The sequence below is a fragment of the Pelophylax lessonae genome, assembly GCF_965119305.1.
Source record: "Pelophylax lessonae genome assembly, chromosome: 11".
Lineage (NCBI taxonomy): Eukaryota > Metazoa > Chordata > Amphibia > Anura > Ranidae > Pelophylax > Pelophylax lessonae.
In genome coordinates, this window is record NC_138778.1 from 189,900,497 (window position 1) to 189,916,409 (window position 15,913).

The window sequence follows — 15,913 nt, forward strand, 5'->3', positions numbered from 1 at the left end:
CAAAATATATATTTCAGTGCATTTAAAAAAATAAACAGTAAAAGTTAGCCCAATTTTTTTGTACATTGTGAAAGGTGATGTACCCAACATGTTATGGTTTAAAATTGCGCACACTTGTGGAATGGTGACAAACTACAGTACTTAAAAAATCTCCATAGGCGATGATATAAAAAATCTTAAGGGCTCTTTCACACAGTGGAGTCTGTCGGACGGACTCCATTTTGCTCAGCGGGGTATTGATCTGCCGATCCCCCGCTGAGCAGACGGATGACAGCTGTGTCTCTGCGCTGTGTGCGGAGACACAGCTGTCAGGTCCCCATGCATCTCTATGGGGGAAATCGGATGGGAATGGACTGTCTGTCCGTTCTCATCCAATCCCATCCAATCTGCTGGACGGATGGAAAATAGGGTTTCCATCCGTCCAGATTTGACGGATCGGATCGGATGTCAGTGGACATGTCTCCGCTGGCATCCGATGCCCCACAGAGATGCATGGGGAATCTGTTCAGATCCGCCAAAAAATAGACAGGCGGATCTGAACAGTCTGCCTGTGTGAAAGGGGCCTAACAGTTACCAGTTTAGAATTACAGAGGAGGTTTTTTTCTAGAATTATTGCTCTCACTCTGGCGATCACGGCGACACCTCACATGTGTGTCCGGAACTCCGTTTTCATTTGTGGGCGTGACTTACGTATGCGTTTACTTTTGTGCGTGAGCTCACAATGATGGGGGTGCTTTAACATTTTTTATTTTTTTACCCTATTTATTTTATGTAATTTTTTTTATTTTTAGCGCTGTTTTTTATTAAAAAAAAAAAATCTGATCACTTTTATTGTTGTCACAAGCAATGTAAACATCACTTGTCACAGTAACAGGCAGTGACAGGTACGATTTATAGAGGGATCTGGGGTCTAAAAGACCCCAAACCCCTCCTCTGCACTTCAATGCATTCAAAATGCAGAAAACTGCATTTTTGAATACGGTCACTTTTTTTTTAAATTGGCTCCGCTAGCAGCCGAGTAAACTGGAAGTGGCTTCATGCCATCGCTTCCGGGTCACTACATTGGAGACCTGATCAAAGCCGAACCCAGCTTTGTTCAGGACTCCAACCGGTGGGACAGGAGACCCGGGCAGATCCATGGAAGGCAGTGGGGGGGAGTCTCCTCCCGCTCGCTGGGATAACGGCTAAGCGGCTGCTGAGCCGCATCAGTTGTCATCTCCTGAAAGCTGCCCGCCGGCTCTAAAAAAATGGTACCGGGTTGATGTCTGCAGCTGCATATCATCCCGCTACAACCACTTCTGCACGCCTATGTACAGGTACATCGATTTGCAGGAAGTGGTTAATATGTTTTGCAATGCAAGCAGTTAAAAATGCTTGATATCAGCCTAGTGCAGCCCCTGTACAGCAGAGCTCAGACTGGGAGTGAGAAAAACCAATGCAAAAAGATGACCCGAAGATAACCAGGAGCATGCTGATAGCAGAAGAAAGCAGAGTGACAGAACGTTAAGCTCATCAGAATGTTGCTTCTCTTTTCACTGTCCAGTCACAGGGTGGGGAAGGACACAACCCATATTTGTTACCGAACTGCAGCAGGAATACAGTATATCAGGTCTCCTGTCCTGTCAGACAGGGCTGTACTGTGTGGCAAAGCTGTGTAAATCTAAGACCTGGATGAACAGAAATGCAAATCATTTGGGGGGTAAAACATCATACTTAGCTGCAGTCCAGGTTTTGGGTACCCTGGTCTATATAGGAACAAGGGTGTTCTAGGAAGAAGTAAGAAGCCTCCTTAGTATATGAAGGCACTGGGCATGGATATAAATGGAGTGTCCCTTTAAAAGTATAAATATTCAGGACACATATGTAGTTGGTATTCAATTCCTTGTTTTTTCCCCGAATCAAACCACTTCCAGTGGAGCAACTCTTGGAAATCGAAAAATACTTTTTTTTTTCCAAAGTGTTTTGGCTATATAAAGCACTCAAGCCATTTTTCCATACTTGCATAGCAAGTAGATATGAATAAATCATAGCGTGTAGATTTGCATAACTAGATGATTATGCGTATCGTAAAGAATACACACTGCCTGTTCAGCTTAAAATCTACAAAGGGAAGAGAGAAAAGGGAAATGCAGACGTCGTTACAGTATTTCATGTTCAAAAATGAAACCAAACAGTATAGAAATAAATATACATATATATATATATATATACACACACTATATTGCTAAAAGTATTGGGACGCCTGCCTTTACACACACATGGACTTTAATGACATCCCAGTCTTATGCCTCGTACACACGCAACGATTATCGGCCGACCAATCGGCCGTCTTTTTCCAGTGTTGTTTTGTTGGTTGGAATGTGCCTAGACTGCACACGAATTTTCTCGGCCAACAAAAACCAACTTCAGAAGTGATGTCATGTTCTGGTTTACTTTCCGTGTGTTTTTCATCTCTGAGCACGCCCAGTCTTGCTCATCAGATTTTTGTCTGCCGAAATCTGTACTGACTGACGGAAAATCGGCCGTTATGTTGACGGCCAACAAAAATTTTATAGCCTGCACACCAGATTTTTTTCGGCCGAAAAGTCGGAGTCGGTTGTCGAAAGCATCATACTAACAAGCTGAAAATCGGCCGATCGGACGTTGGCCAAAAATTCCCAGCCAACTATCGATGCGTGTGTACGAGGCATAAGTCTGTAGGGTTCAATATTGAGTTGGCCCACCCTTTGATGCTATAACAGCTTCTGTTCCAATTATTTTTATTGAGTAGAGAAATAAACAAACAATAAAGTACTCAATAGTTCAAATATATGTGAAATAATGGTCAATATAGTCTAAACCAGGGTAATGAATTAAAATTTAAGGAGGTCCAGTCGCTAAAATTTTCTTTGGGCCGAGGTCCGAATCTCAAGTCTGTGATATGACTCAGAAAGATGGGCAAAACAAAATGTGTCCATCAGTGTTGCTCTTAACATAAAATATGCCCATTAGAGTGCCCCATAACATAAAATATGCCCATCAGCGTGACCATTAGCATAAAATGTGCCCATCAGCGTGACCCTTAACATAAAATAAGGGAAACGCTGATGGAGACATTTTATGTTAGGGGGCACTCTGATGGGCACATTTTATGTTAGGGGGCACGCTGATGGGCACATTTTATGTTAGGGGGCACTCTGATGGGCACATTTTATGTTAGGGGGCACGCTGATGGGCAAAGCAAAACGTGTCCATCAGCGTTGCTCTTAACATAAAATATGCCCATTAGAGTGCCCCTTAACATAAAATATGCCCATCAGCGTGTCCCTTAGCATAAAATTTGCCCATTAGCGTGACCCTTAACATAAAATAAGGGGCACACTGATGGGCACATTTTATGTTAGGGGGCACTATGATGGGCACATTTTATGTAAGGGGGCACTCTGATGGGCCTATTTTATGTTAGGGGACACGCTGAAGGGCAAAACAAAACGTGTCAATCAGCGTTGCTCTTAACATAAAATATGCCCATTAGAGTGCCCCTTAACATAAAATGTGCTCATCAGCGTGTCCCTTAGCATAAAATTTTCCCATCATTGTGACCCTTAACATAAAATAAGGGGCACACTGATGGGCACATTTTATGTTAAAGCGGAGTTCCTGCATTTTTTTTTTTTATATAAATCACCCCCGTGAGTCGCCAATTATGTATTAGAAAATGGCATATGCCACATCTGACATTTTCTGCGTTATTAAAAGTATTGGTACTCACTGTACCCTCCTGTTCCAGCAAGTGCCCATCCTGAGTGTGGGCATCTGAAGCCCACTAGGAGTCTCTTCCGGGATAAGGTGCTGCTGGCTACCCAGCAAGCACCTCCCGATCTCGCGCATGTGCAGTGGCACCTTTTCACGGCCGTAGCCTAGCCTAGCATCGGGTCACTTCTGCTTTAGAGCCCATTCCCATTAGCGCGACTTGTCAGGCGACTTGTCAGCATAGACTTCCATTATGTGAAGTCTCTGCAAGTCGCGCCGAAGTAGCGGTGCACAGCGGTGCACGCGACTTCACAGGTCGCCCCCCCAAAGTCGTGTCGCGCTAGTCTGAATGGGCTCTTAGAAGTAATACAATGCTTGTCCTGGAGGATGCCCATTGGCTCCCAGGATGGCTTTCACTGGTATCCCAGGAGCCATTGCGAAGAGGATATGACGTTCTGCGCCGCTGCCGGGTCAAATCACTGAAGTGGTCATGGTGGTTAGAGCGTTCCTTTAATATCTCTCAGAAGAAGTAAACCTCTGTATACTGATTCCATATCATTTCATCCTCCTCTAGTTGTGTTAAATTGGTGGGGGGATGGGGGGGTGCAGAGTGCCATCTCCCTTAAATTAGTTTTTGCAGGTTGGGAGGTCCCCTCCCAGGGAAATGATTTGAGGACAGTAGGGATGGGTCGTTGATCTCCTCTCCGGCAGGCTTCATCATGCTCCCTAATGATTCCAGTAAGGACTCCGTGCATTGTACATAGGCCTCTCGAAGGGTCTTTGTATCTCAGTACTTCATATGTCTGACTGCACATTAATTAGCCGTCAGGAAAACATTGCACAATTTAACACGCTTTGCATCGCCTGGTTGCCCGGGCAACCATCCCCACCGCCACATCCACGTTTGATCTAAGTAATCTGCGGCATCCACCGTGGTTGACATGGCAACTAGTCAGTGTCTTGTGGCACGATGGCGTACTTTGTAAGGGGCAGCAAGTAGACCATCCTAATACGCCGAGCCATGGAATCCACCAGCGGTAGGCTTACAGTATAACTAAAGGCAAAACTTTATTTAGTATTGAATAGAGTGAAGAAGGATTAGAACCCCTGTCAGTTTTTTATTGCTGTCTGTGTCCCCGTAGAGCCCTTTCACACTGAGGCACTTTCAAGCACTATAAAAAGCGCCTGAAAAGCTCACGAAAACCTATTCCCATTAAAAAAAAAAAAATGAATGCTTTCACACTGGGGGGGGGGGGGGGGGGGGGGCGGTGCGCTGGCGGGGCGGTGAAGAAAATCCTGCAAGCAACATCTTTGAAGCATGTATGGAACGCTATAAAAAAACACCTCAGAAATGCCCCTCTCTTTTGTAATGAATGGTAATTGCCTCCAAAGCGCCTAAAAAGTGCTTGGAGTTTTTGAATCAGTTTTTGAGTCAAATGCCCTTAAAAAAAATCGCACCACTAACGCCTGAAAAGCGCCACAAAAACGCTCAGTGTTTTATGGGCAGTTTTCAAACGCCTCAGTGTGAAAGGGCCAGACTTGTATAAAGTACTCGAAAACCATACTTGAGTAGAAGTGGAAGTGCTCGATCAAAAAGTGACTTGAGTAGAAGTACTAAAGTATTCAACATTTTTTGTACTTAAGTATTGCAAGTACATATAAGGTAAAGGTGAGGAGCATACGGTTATAGATTGCTATTATAGGTCCCTGTATTGAAATAATACTTGTCTGACCTAACCGGGGCAAGCATATCAAAAAGGTGTTCTGTTCAAGAGTCAGAACTAAGGTTTGGTTAAATGGTCAGTACACAAATTTAGGGATTCAAAAGTAAAATGTAAATCATAGCAATTTATTGTAAATATTTTTCTTGTGATTACAACACCATACAGATATTGGCTTTGCCTATGTGACCAGTATAAACATAAAAAACAAGACATACAACGTAAAACATTTAACAATTAACAGGGTACCGGCCGGTGCATAATAAATGACATCACTGGGCTATTATTAATCAGTATACTTTCTAGCGGTGTACACCGTTTCTATATCCTTCCTGCGATGTGTGTCTGTGGGCTTGTGGGGGAAAAAAAAGAGACTAATAGTCAATTGTTTTTTGCTAAATGAAGCAGGGTGAGTGGGGGTTCACAGTGGTGGGTAGCTGAGATAATTTCTCCTCTAAATGGCATCATTTACACGATCCGAGGGTACGGCAGAGTATTCCTCCTTTTTGTTCCGAGTCTGTATTGTGACTCGTGATCAGGTCGGCAATTGCCTTGATTCAGAACTCCTTCCCTCTTATACTGTAAGTGAAGTATCAGGTTTCAGCGGTTCATTGGTTGGGGATGTTTCATTTTGGTGTTACATATGTCTTTTATGGGTTGGTTGTTTTGGAGGTTTGCAGAGCATGTGGATGTCTCCTTTTATATTTGCGGCATTAATGGTGGGGTGTCAGGTGATTTAAAGTCTACCACCGATTCTTGGGGACTATGCAGAGTGTGTGCCTGTGTTCATCCAATGTAGGATGCCTCAGTGGTTTGCTCCGTCTCGTCAGAGACAGTCTGTCAGCCGAACGGCTGAATCTTCACCCCTCTTCCTGGATGGTGTAGTGTTATCACTTACCTGACCTCTGACCCATTGCCGCACTGCTCTGGTTTCCGTCCTCCGCTGAGATGCCGCTGAAGTGCCTGGTGCGTGTGCTGGTCCCGAACCTCCGGCTCCCGCTGGCCCCCCCCGCCGTCCACGTCTGTGACACTGCTCGTTGCTCCGGTGGTAAAGATGACGTCAACGCGTTTCGCTTCTCCGATTGGCGTAGCTTCGTAAAGTAAAGTGCTCAGTGCTCAATAAACACAGGTGAGTGATCTTATTACATAATATCGACATCCAGTGCTTTCAATCCTTATAAAGTGCTTAAAGTGTCCCAAATATAAACAACACATACAGTGTCCTTCTTTTTTCCGGGTATTGGGCCTCCACCTATCACCGTGTGTAACTATGGGGTGCTTCTTCACGCTTCTTTCCCCTAAGGGCGTGTATGTCCTCCGGAGTTCCCGCGAATCTGGCGGTGGTCGGGCGGCTACAGCAGGTGCGCTTCTCCTTACAGGTGTATGCAGGCTCAGGCTGTCCGGAGGACATACACCCCGATCCATACAGTTGAGGCTGACCACCATCCCCTGATCGTAGATAAAGGAAGGAGAGGAGAGGATTTGACACATCAATGTAGCAAAGAGGCGCATTACTATAAAACTTGAGGTGAGCAGCTAGCACGCCCTTAGGGGAAAGAAGCGCGAAGAAGCACCCCATAGTTACACACGGTGATAGGTGGAGGCCCAATACCCGAAAAAAAGAAGGACACTGTCTGTGTTGTTTATATTTGGGACACTTTAAGCACTTTATAAGGATTGAAAGCACTGGATGTCGATATTATGTAATAAGATCACTCACCTGTGTCTATTGAGCACTGAGCACTTTACTGTCACTTATTATAATTGAATTATTTGAAAGTAATAGAGTTATTATTTAAAATTGTCTTTATCCATTTGAAAAGCACCGTTGCACTTTATATGTATATCTTTGATAGGTAGAGATTTATGAAGATTCACCGATAGAGTTGAGCGGACACCTGGATGTCCGTGTTCGGCGGGTTCGGCCGAACTTGAAAAAAAAGTCCGGGTCCATGTCCCGGACTTTTTCCGAACTTTACCCGGGCCAACGAACCCCATTGAAGTCAATGGGTACCTGAACTTTCAGGCACTAAAATGGCTCTAAAACACCAATGGAAAGGGCTAGAGTGCTGCAAATGGCAGCAAAATGTAGTTAAGAGCATGGCAAGTGCTCTTAAAAAAAATTTCCCTTTAAATTAATTTTTTAATAGCAGATTAGAACAGCAATCTGTAGTGAAATATAGCTGAACGCTGCACACAACAGACTGATAAAAATAGATTTTTTTCTCCCTCCTCCTCCTCCTCCTCAGTGGGCTCAAGTGAGGGCAAAAAGATTGTTCACTGCACCACCCCCCACACAGCAAAATCGATGTAGACTGTCCCTGCCTAATCTCCAACCTGGCCCTAATATGCTCAATAAGATCATTCACTGCACCACCCCCCACACAGCAAAATCGATGTAGACTGACCCTGCCTAATCTCCAGCCTGGCCCTAAAATGCTCTAATAACTTTCCCTGCCTGCACTCCGACCTGTCCCTGCATTCTTTTCGGACACAATTTTTCACAGAATCACTGTCTGTCCCTAATCAGCAGCCAGCACGTATGATGTGTGCTCTGTCCCTAAACTACAGCAGAATGACGCGGCGCGCTGGGGCTCTCGAACTTATAAAGACATGGGTCACATGCTTCAGATGGCCAATCACAGCTACTAATACATTAGTAAGCATGGCTGTGATGGCGCGCACCAGTTAAACGCTTGTTGATTGGCTGTTGAAAGCCCGCCATTAAAAGCGCGCCATTACATACAAAACAGGAAATAAAATGACCGAACACGGATTTTAAACCCGAACATACAGTAAAGTTTTCGGGTCCGTGTTCGGGTAACAAAAATCCAGTTATTCCGTACGAACACGAATAATACAGTCCGTGTTCGCTCAACACTATTCACCGAGTGTTTGAAATGTAATATTTTAGAGATACACCCCTAATTTGTAGAAGATATTTTAATTTTTATTGAGCACTATCACAATAATTTATTATTTATTTGGAGTGTTTTATCAATATTTAATATTTATTTATTTATATCACTTCCCTGAAGCTGAAGCGCGGTACCCCCCCCCCCCCCCCCACTATATATCTTTCACTGTATGGTTTATAGAACTGGTACACGCAGCACTAAGGGGTCTTTCACGCACATATTCTCCAGACAGCGCGAGACTCACACCAACATAAATAAAAAAACGATATGGGTCGATCCCTAACATAAATCTTTACCCTAGTTTGTAGTCGCGATAACTTTTGCACAAACCAATCAATATACGCTTATTGGGATTTTTTTTACCCATAATATGTAGCAGAATACAAATTTTATAATTTTTTTTTATTGGTAATGTTATATAGCAGAAAATTAAAAATATATATTTTTTTTTTTTCAGAATTGTCGTTTGTTTTTTTGTTTAGAGCGCAAAAAAAATAAAAATTACAAAGGTGATCAAATACCACCGAAAGAAAGCTCTGTTTGTGGGAAAAAAAGGACATCAAATTTATTTGGGTACAGCATCGCACAACCGCGCAATTGTCAGTTAAAGTAACGCAGTGCCGAATTGCAAAAAATGGGGGAATATTTTTCCAGTCCAGAACTGGTTAAAAATCAGCAGCTACAGTATTTATAACTGCTGACATTTTACTTTTTTTCTGAAGGAGCCTGGAGCTCCACTTAAACAGACAGCAGAGTGGTGGGAGGGGCCAGAAGACTCCGCCTTCTACAGGCTGTCTACAAAAATTACAGGAAGGGGCGGAGACCAGACCAGTCACCCTGCACAAGGAGAGAGAGCAGCAGTGAGTGGTCTTTATTACACACTGGATCACTGCACAGATGTGGAAATGCACAAAGCACACCGAGATTCATGAAGAATACATAGGACGCTTCTATTTAGATAATGTTTGTTTATTGTAAAAAAGGTGAATATATTGCGCTTAAACACTTAAAACACAACCAAAAAAGTGCTTGTGTGCATAAACATATAAATAAATAAATATATATATGGGAACGTGAGACCGTGGAGTTCCGGGTTGGTGATACGCAGGAACAGAGGAGCGTCCCGTACACCGAACCCATGCTGCATTTACCCCATGAAGGCATTCTGTATATGATGTTTGAGTAAGTGCATTTCTATTAATAAAACCCCAATATTAGAACATACTACACTATCGGAGTTTCCTTATCTTTTTCCCCATACCATACCACCCTGGAAATACTTGGAGTTCCTTGTGCGAGCTGAGCCATATTAAGGGACCTGAAGGATAGCTTGGAGGCATTTGTGGACCTTATATGCTGTTTTAGACCCCTTGTAATTAAGGGGTCCACCAGCTTCGGTAAGAAGTATTTACCCTGAGCACTGGGTGGAGAAAGTCCCTATGGTGGAGGTCCCTCACTTGAAGCTAAAGTGATTTTCAGTCATTGCTGAGAGATCTGTATTGCACTGGGCACTTTTAAGGACTGTTGATATATTTCACTAAGGACTTTTTCACAACATATATTTATTTATCTATTTATTCATATATATTTATTCACTAGTATATATATATTTATTTATTTATTTATTTATATGTTTATGCACACAAGCACTTTTTTGGTTGTGTTTTAAGTGTTTAAGCGCAATATATTCACCTTTTTTACTATTTATGCGTATACACGTTTTTATTGCAGCTTGCACTATGGAAGCAATTCCTCACATATAATCAACATTTGACTAATAATTTATTATCGAATATCACCATTTGCGCAGTTTCTTTTGGGTTACCAATTCGTTATTTAAATGTTTGTTTATTGCAGATTTCAGCTTAATCTCCAGCTCAGTAAGTTTGATGTCATCAGTCTGCTGCTGGCAGGAGGAAGCATTTCCCCAGTCCCCCCCACCCACCGGAACAAGATGGTGCTGTCCTTCTAGGGAGAAAATCAGATGAAGGTTTAACTAGGGGAAGTACCGTGATCTCACGTTGTAAAGCGCTGCGCAAACTGTTATCGCTATATAAATCCTGTATAATGATAATCATCTCCATGAGAGGTAATACATATTCTTTAGCATGTGTCCACTTATAAAGTTGTTCATCTGCAAATGATGTGAATGCTTTACCCTCCACAGAGACGTGACTGCCGGCTAATTCGGGGGATGGGCTGTGACATTTATTTGTCTGGCCGGGATAAATAAACAGTATTTATAGAGATAATGAACGGCCCCGGGGGGAAAAGGGGGGGTGACTGTGCATGCGAAAAACAAGAAAATATGTATTTAATCACTTCGCGGTGTGGATGTGCTCTGAGCAATATTCCGCACAAACAAATTCTACTTAATAACTGACAGGAGACTCAGACAATGCCATGAGTAGGCCTCCAGCCATGGAGTATTGATTAGACGGAGAGCAGAATTACTCCGATACCTTCTACTTTTAATGAGCCGACTCTCCAGCAGGAGGAAAGGGAAGGGAATGGGTCACCATCTCCACCATCCTGTTCTACTTACCATCTTACTATACAGGTGATCAAATAAAAGGTGCTGCTAACTGTGAGGTCAGACAGCATGCCCCTACTTCATGGCTGGGAGCATGAAATTGTCCAAAGTGTCTTGGTATGCTGATGCCTTAAGAGTTCTCTTCACTGGAACTAAGGGGCCAAGACCAACCCCTAAAAAACAACCCCACGCCATAATCCCCACTCCACCAGTACACAAAGTAAGGTCCATAAAGACATGGATGAGAGAGATTGGGGTGGAGGAACTTGACTGGCCTGCACAGAGTCCTGACCCCAACCCAATAGAATACCTTTGGGATGAATTAGAGCAGAAACTGTGAGCCAGGCCTTCTCTGCTGCCTGACCTCACTAATGCCCTTCTGGAAGAATGATCAAACATTCCCATAGACACACTCCTAAACCTTGTGGACAGCCTTCCCATTAGAGTTGAAGCGGTTATAGCTGCAAAGGGTGGGCCAACTCAAAATTGAACCCTACAGACTAAGACTGGGATGCAATTAAGTACCTCCCACCCGCCAAATAGTAAAATGGTGGTGGGCGGGATCTCCTCTTGTTCTGGGCCAGCGTCACATGACTCCAATTTCTGTAAAGAGTAGATGAGAGTTTGAAGCGAGGAGAGCCGATCAGCGGCATCTCCTCACAGGGGAGACCTGTACAGGAAATCAGGCACTGAATATCAGTGCCCTGATTATCAGTGCACCCCCAGCAGTGCCTATCAGCGCAACAGTCAGTGCCCATCAGTGACACCAATCAGTGCCCATCAGTGACACCAATCAGTGCCCATCAGTTTTGCCTTTTAGAGCTCATCAGTGCCGCCCATCAGTGCTGCCCATAAGTGCCCATCAGTGCCGCCTATCATAGCCCATCAGTGCCACCTAGCAGTGGCCATCAGTGCGGCATATTAGTGCGTCCTCATCAGGGCCACCTAATCAGTGCCCTTCATTGCTGCCTCATCAATGCTCATAAGTACCGCCTCATCAGTGCCCATCGGTGCAGCCTATCAGTGCGCCTCATCAGTGCATATCAGTGAAGGAGAAAAATTACTTATTTACAAAATTTACTGATAGAAACTAAGAAAACTTTTTCTTTCAAAAAATAATAATAAACTAATAATAACATCAAAGTGTGAGAGTGCTGAAAGCTGAAAATTGGCCTGGGCAGGAAGGTGGTAAAAGTGCCCGGTATTAAAGCGGTTAAAGGATATGTGCGTGTAAGGGCAATATAGTGTACTTGTCACATTCACAAAGATGCTTAAAAATAGGGAATACCAAACATGGCATCCATCCAAGTAGAGGTACACTTAATACACCCATTAAGGAAGAAGATTTGGCCCTCAAAGCACGTCAGCACTAGTGAGGCAGCATCAGGAGGTTGGTGAATAAGTCCTGCAGAGACTCATCTGTATCCAGTGTATTGAGGGTATTTGTGCTGCAGAGGAGACTTTTACACAGGCATGGTTGCTACAAAACATAGAGCAGCCAGGGTTAGGCCCTCCAACCTCTAGGGGCACACTGAGGCTGTAGACTGCTAGAGACTCTGGGAAGAAGTGTGAAGGATTGTGGGAGGTGTAGTTCATACAGACTGAGTTAGTTTAATTGAGCTGAACTGAATAGTTAACTCCAGAGCACATATGTCAAACACAAGGCCAGTGGGTTGAATCCGGCCACCGGGCCTTGTCATGTGGCCCTTGTACCCAGTTCTGTAGCAAGAATGTGATGGAACTCCATTTGGCTACCTCTGGCTCTCACCCTCCACACCTGCTGTCACTTCTAAGCACAGAAGCCTTCTGTGTTTACAAGGGACAGCTTTGCTCAGCAGCTCCCAGGTCTAACAGATCTCTGCATGCACTAATGGCAGGTACAGATCTCCAGAGAGAGAGAATGATCTCTGTGCAAGGCGAGTCAGAGCCGTCTACCCAGGGAGGTACTAGAGCAGAGCCAGGTGGTAGAGAGAGATGGGAGAGAGGTTTCGGGGGGGGGGGAGGGTTGGGTTTAGGGTTTAGAGCAACCCTGAACTCTAAACTCAATACATAATGCACTCCTGAACCCTGCATTCTGTATGTATCACACCCCTGAACACTGCACTCTGTACATAGAGCACCCCTGAACCCTGCATTCTGTACATATCACACCCCTGAACTCTACCCGCTATACATAATGCACTACTGAACCCTGCACTCTGTACATAGAGCACCCCTGAACACTGCACTCTGTACATAGAGCACCCCTGAAGCCTGCATTCTCTATGTATCACACCCCTGAACATTGCACTCTGTACATAGAGCACCCCTGAACTCTGCACTCTATAAATAATGCACTCCTGAATCCTGCAATCTGTACATAGAGCACCCCTGAACACTGCACTTTGCACATATCACACCCCTGAAGCCTGCATTCTCTATGTATCACTCCCCTGAACATTGCACTCTGTACATAGAGCACCCCTGAACTCTGCACTCTATAAATAATGCACTCCTGAATCCTGCACTCTGTACATATCGCACCCCTGAACCCTGCATTCTGTATGTATCACACCCCTGAACACTGCACTCTGTACATAGAGCACCCCTGAACCCTGCATTCTGTACATATCACACCCCTGAACTCTACCCTCTATACATAATGCACTACTGAACCCTGCACTCTGTACATAGAGCACCCCTGAACACTGCACTCTGTACATAGAGCACCCCTGAACCCTGCATTCTGTACATATCACACCCCTGAACTCTACCCTCTATACATAATGCACTACTGAACCCTGCACTCTGTACATAGAGCACCCCTGAACACTGCACTCTGTACATAGAGCACCCCTGAACCCTGCATTCTGTATGTATCACACCCCTGAACACTGCACTCTGTACATAAAGCACCCCTGAAGTCTGCAAAAAATGAAAAATGAAAATTAAAATGAGACTTCTTCTTTAAACCCGTCCTTCCCACCTAAGGCTGGATTTTTTCCATTGATAGTTTAATGTGATCTGTGGCCTTACTGACCTATAAGGAGAGTAGGGGTTAAATGGGCAGGACCACTTTTCATGGTAAAGCTGAGCTTCACAATCATCAGCCGCATACATCTCTGCATCTACGGATCATTCCAGTAACCTCCAGATTTATTTAATATCATTGTGTGTCAGTTTGAGTTTCTTGTTTGTAATAGGTTCACCTTAAACTTCTTACCCGAATCTCCTCTCCATCACCATTTACTAAAACAACATCTGCCTGGTGTGTGCAGATCTCTATAGCAGGATCCAATCAGCAAAAATCAGAAATAACACCTTTAAGATGGACAGCCAGTTATAATAAGAAGATTTCGTTCCCCGGTGTTTGGAGACAGCGCCTCTCCATCTTTTATTTCTGCAGATCCCAATATTATTAATCCTATGTAATGACTGATCCTAATTAGAGCTGTGCCTATGATTTCTGATATGTGTACATAACAGCGCCACATCTGACCCGGGCCCTGCTGGGAATCCCCAGTCTTTGGTCAATTTTAGGATATGAAGGCTGTGCAGTGGCTTAATTACTTTCAGAAAAGCTGATTAATTTGTTTCAGTTCCAGACAGAGTTAACTCTAAGTGACTTACAGTGGGATTCGGGGAATTACTGTATATCTCAACTCTTTTAAAAGAATGTGAAAAAATTAAAGCTGAACTCCCAACACAAAAAGGTAATTTAAATAAATTCCTTAATAGCAATAAAAGATATAAATCCACTTGTCTTTAGCCTCTTCTCCCTGTGGCTTCCTGTACATGAACCCAGATCCATGTACACAGATAATGTGGACTAGCTCTTGATTAACCTAGAAATAGATGGCTCGGATCTTTTACCAATCAGCCAGCGACAGTGGCGACTCTAGGAACAATGTATAGGCACATTGGATACCACAGTCAAAACTGGGGGGGGGGCACTAATATTTTATAATAATAATACTAATAATAAATAATCACAACTAAATCATACCACTGAAAAAAAAAAAAACGAAATAGGTATATATAAATCAGGTTACAAAATACGAGAGATATGATGCGGTAAGCAATGATACCTTTTTATTGTACTAACCTAACACTTAGAAGACAAGCTTTCAAGAGTTTTCCTTTCTTCCTCAGGTATTGCTTCAGACCCAAGAAAGAGAGGAAAACTTTCAAAAGCGTATATTTATAGTTTAAAGCAATTTCAGCAAATACCAGGGCTGTGTAAAAAATCCAAATATGTCACTAACGAAGACCAATAAACAAACCCTGAGTGTGTGTGTGTGTGTGTGCGCCCGCGTGTAACTATCTAATACTAAATACCATCATGTACCAATTTTTCACAGCCAGACAGTTTACGCAGTAATAGCCCCTAGTATTGGTGCCAGTTTTCACCGCAATAACCCCTAGTATTGGTGCCAGTTTTCACCGCAATAACCCCTAGTATTGGTGCAAGTTTACACAGGAATAACCCCTAGTATTGGTGCCAGTTTACACAGGAATAACCCCTAGTATTGGTGCCAGTTTACACAGGAATAACCCCTAGTATTGGTGCCAGTTTACACAGGAATAACCCCTAGTATTGGTGCAAGTTAAGACATGAATAATCCTTAGTAGTGGTGCTAGTTTTTGCACTAATAGCCCCTAGTATTGGTGCCAGTTTATGCAGTAATAATCCCTAGTATTGGTGCCAATTTACACAGTAATAACCACTAGTATTGGTGCCAATTTACGCAATAATAACCCCTAGTATTGATGCCAGTTCACACAGTAATAGCCACTTGTATTGGTGCTGGTTTACGCAGTAATAGCCCCTAGTAATGGTGCCAGTTTTCACAGTAATAGCCCCTAGTATTAGTGCCAGTTTACACAGCAATAACCACTAGTATTGGTGCCAGTTTACACTGCAATAACCCCTAGTATTGGTGCCAGTTTTCACCGCAATAACCCCTAGTATTGGTGCCAGTTTACACAGGAATAACCCCTAGTATTGGTGCAAGTTAAGACATGAATAA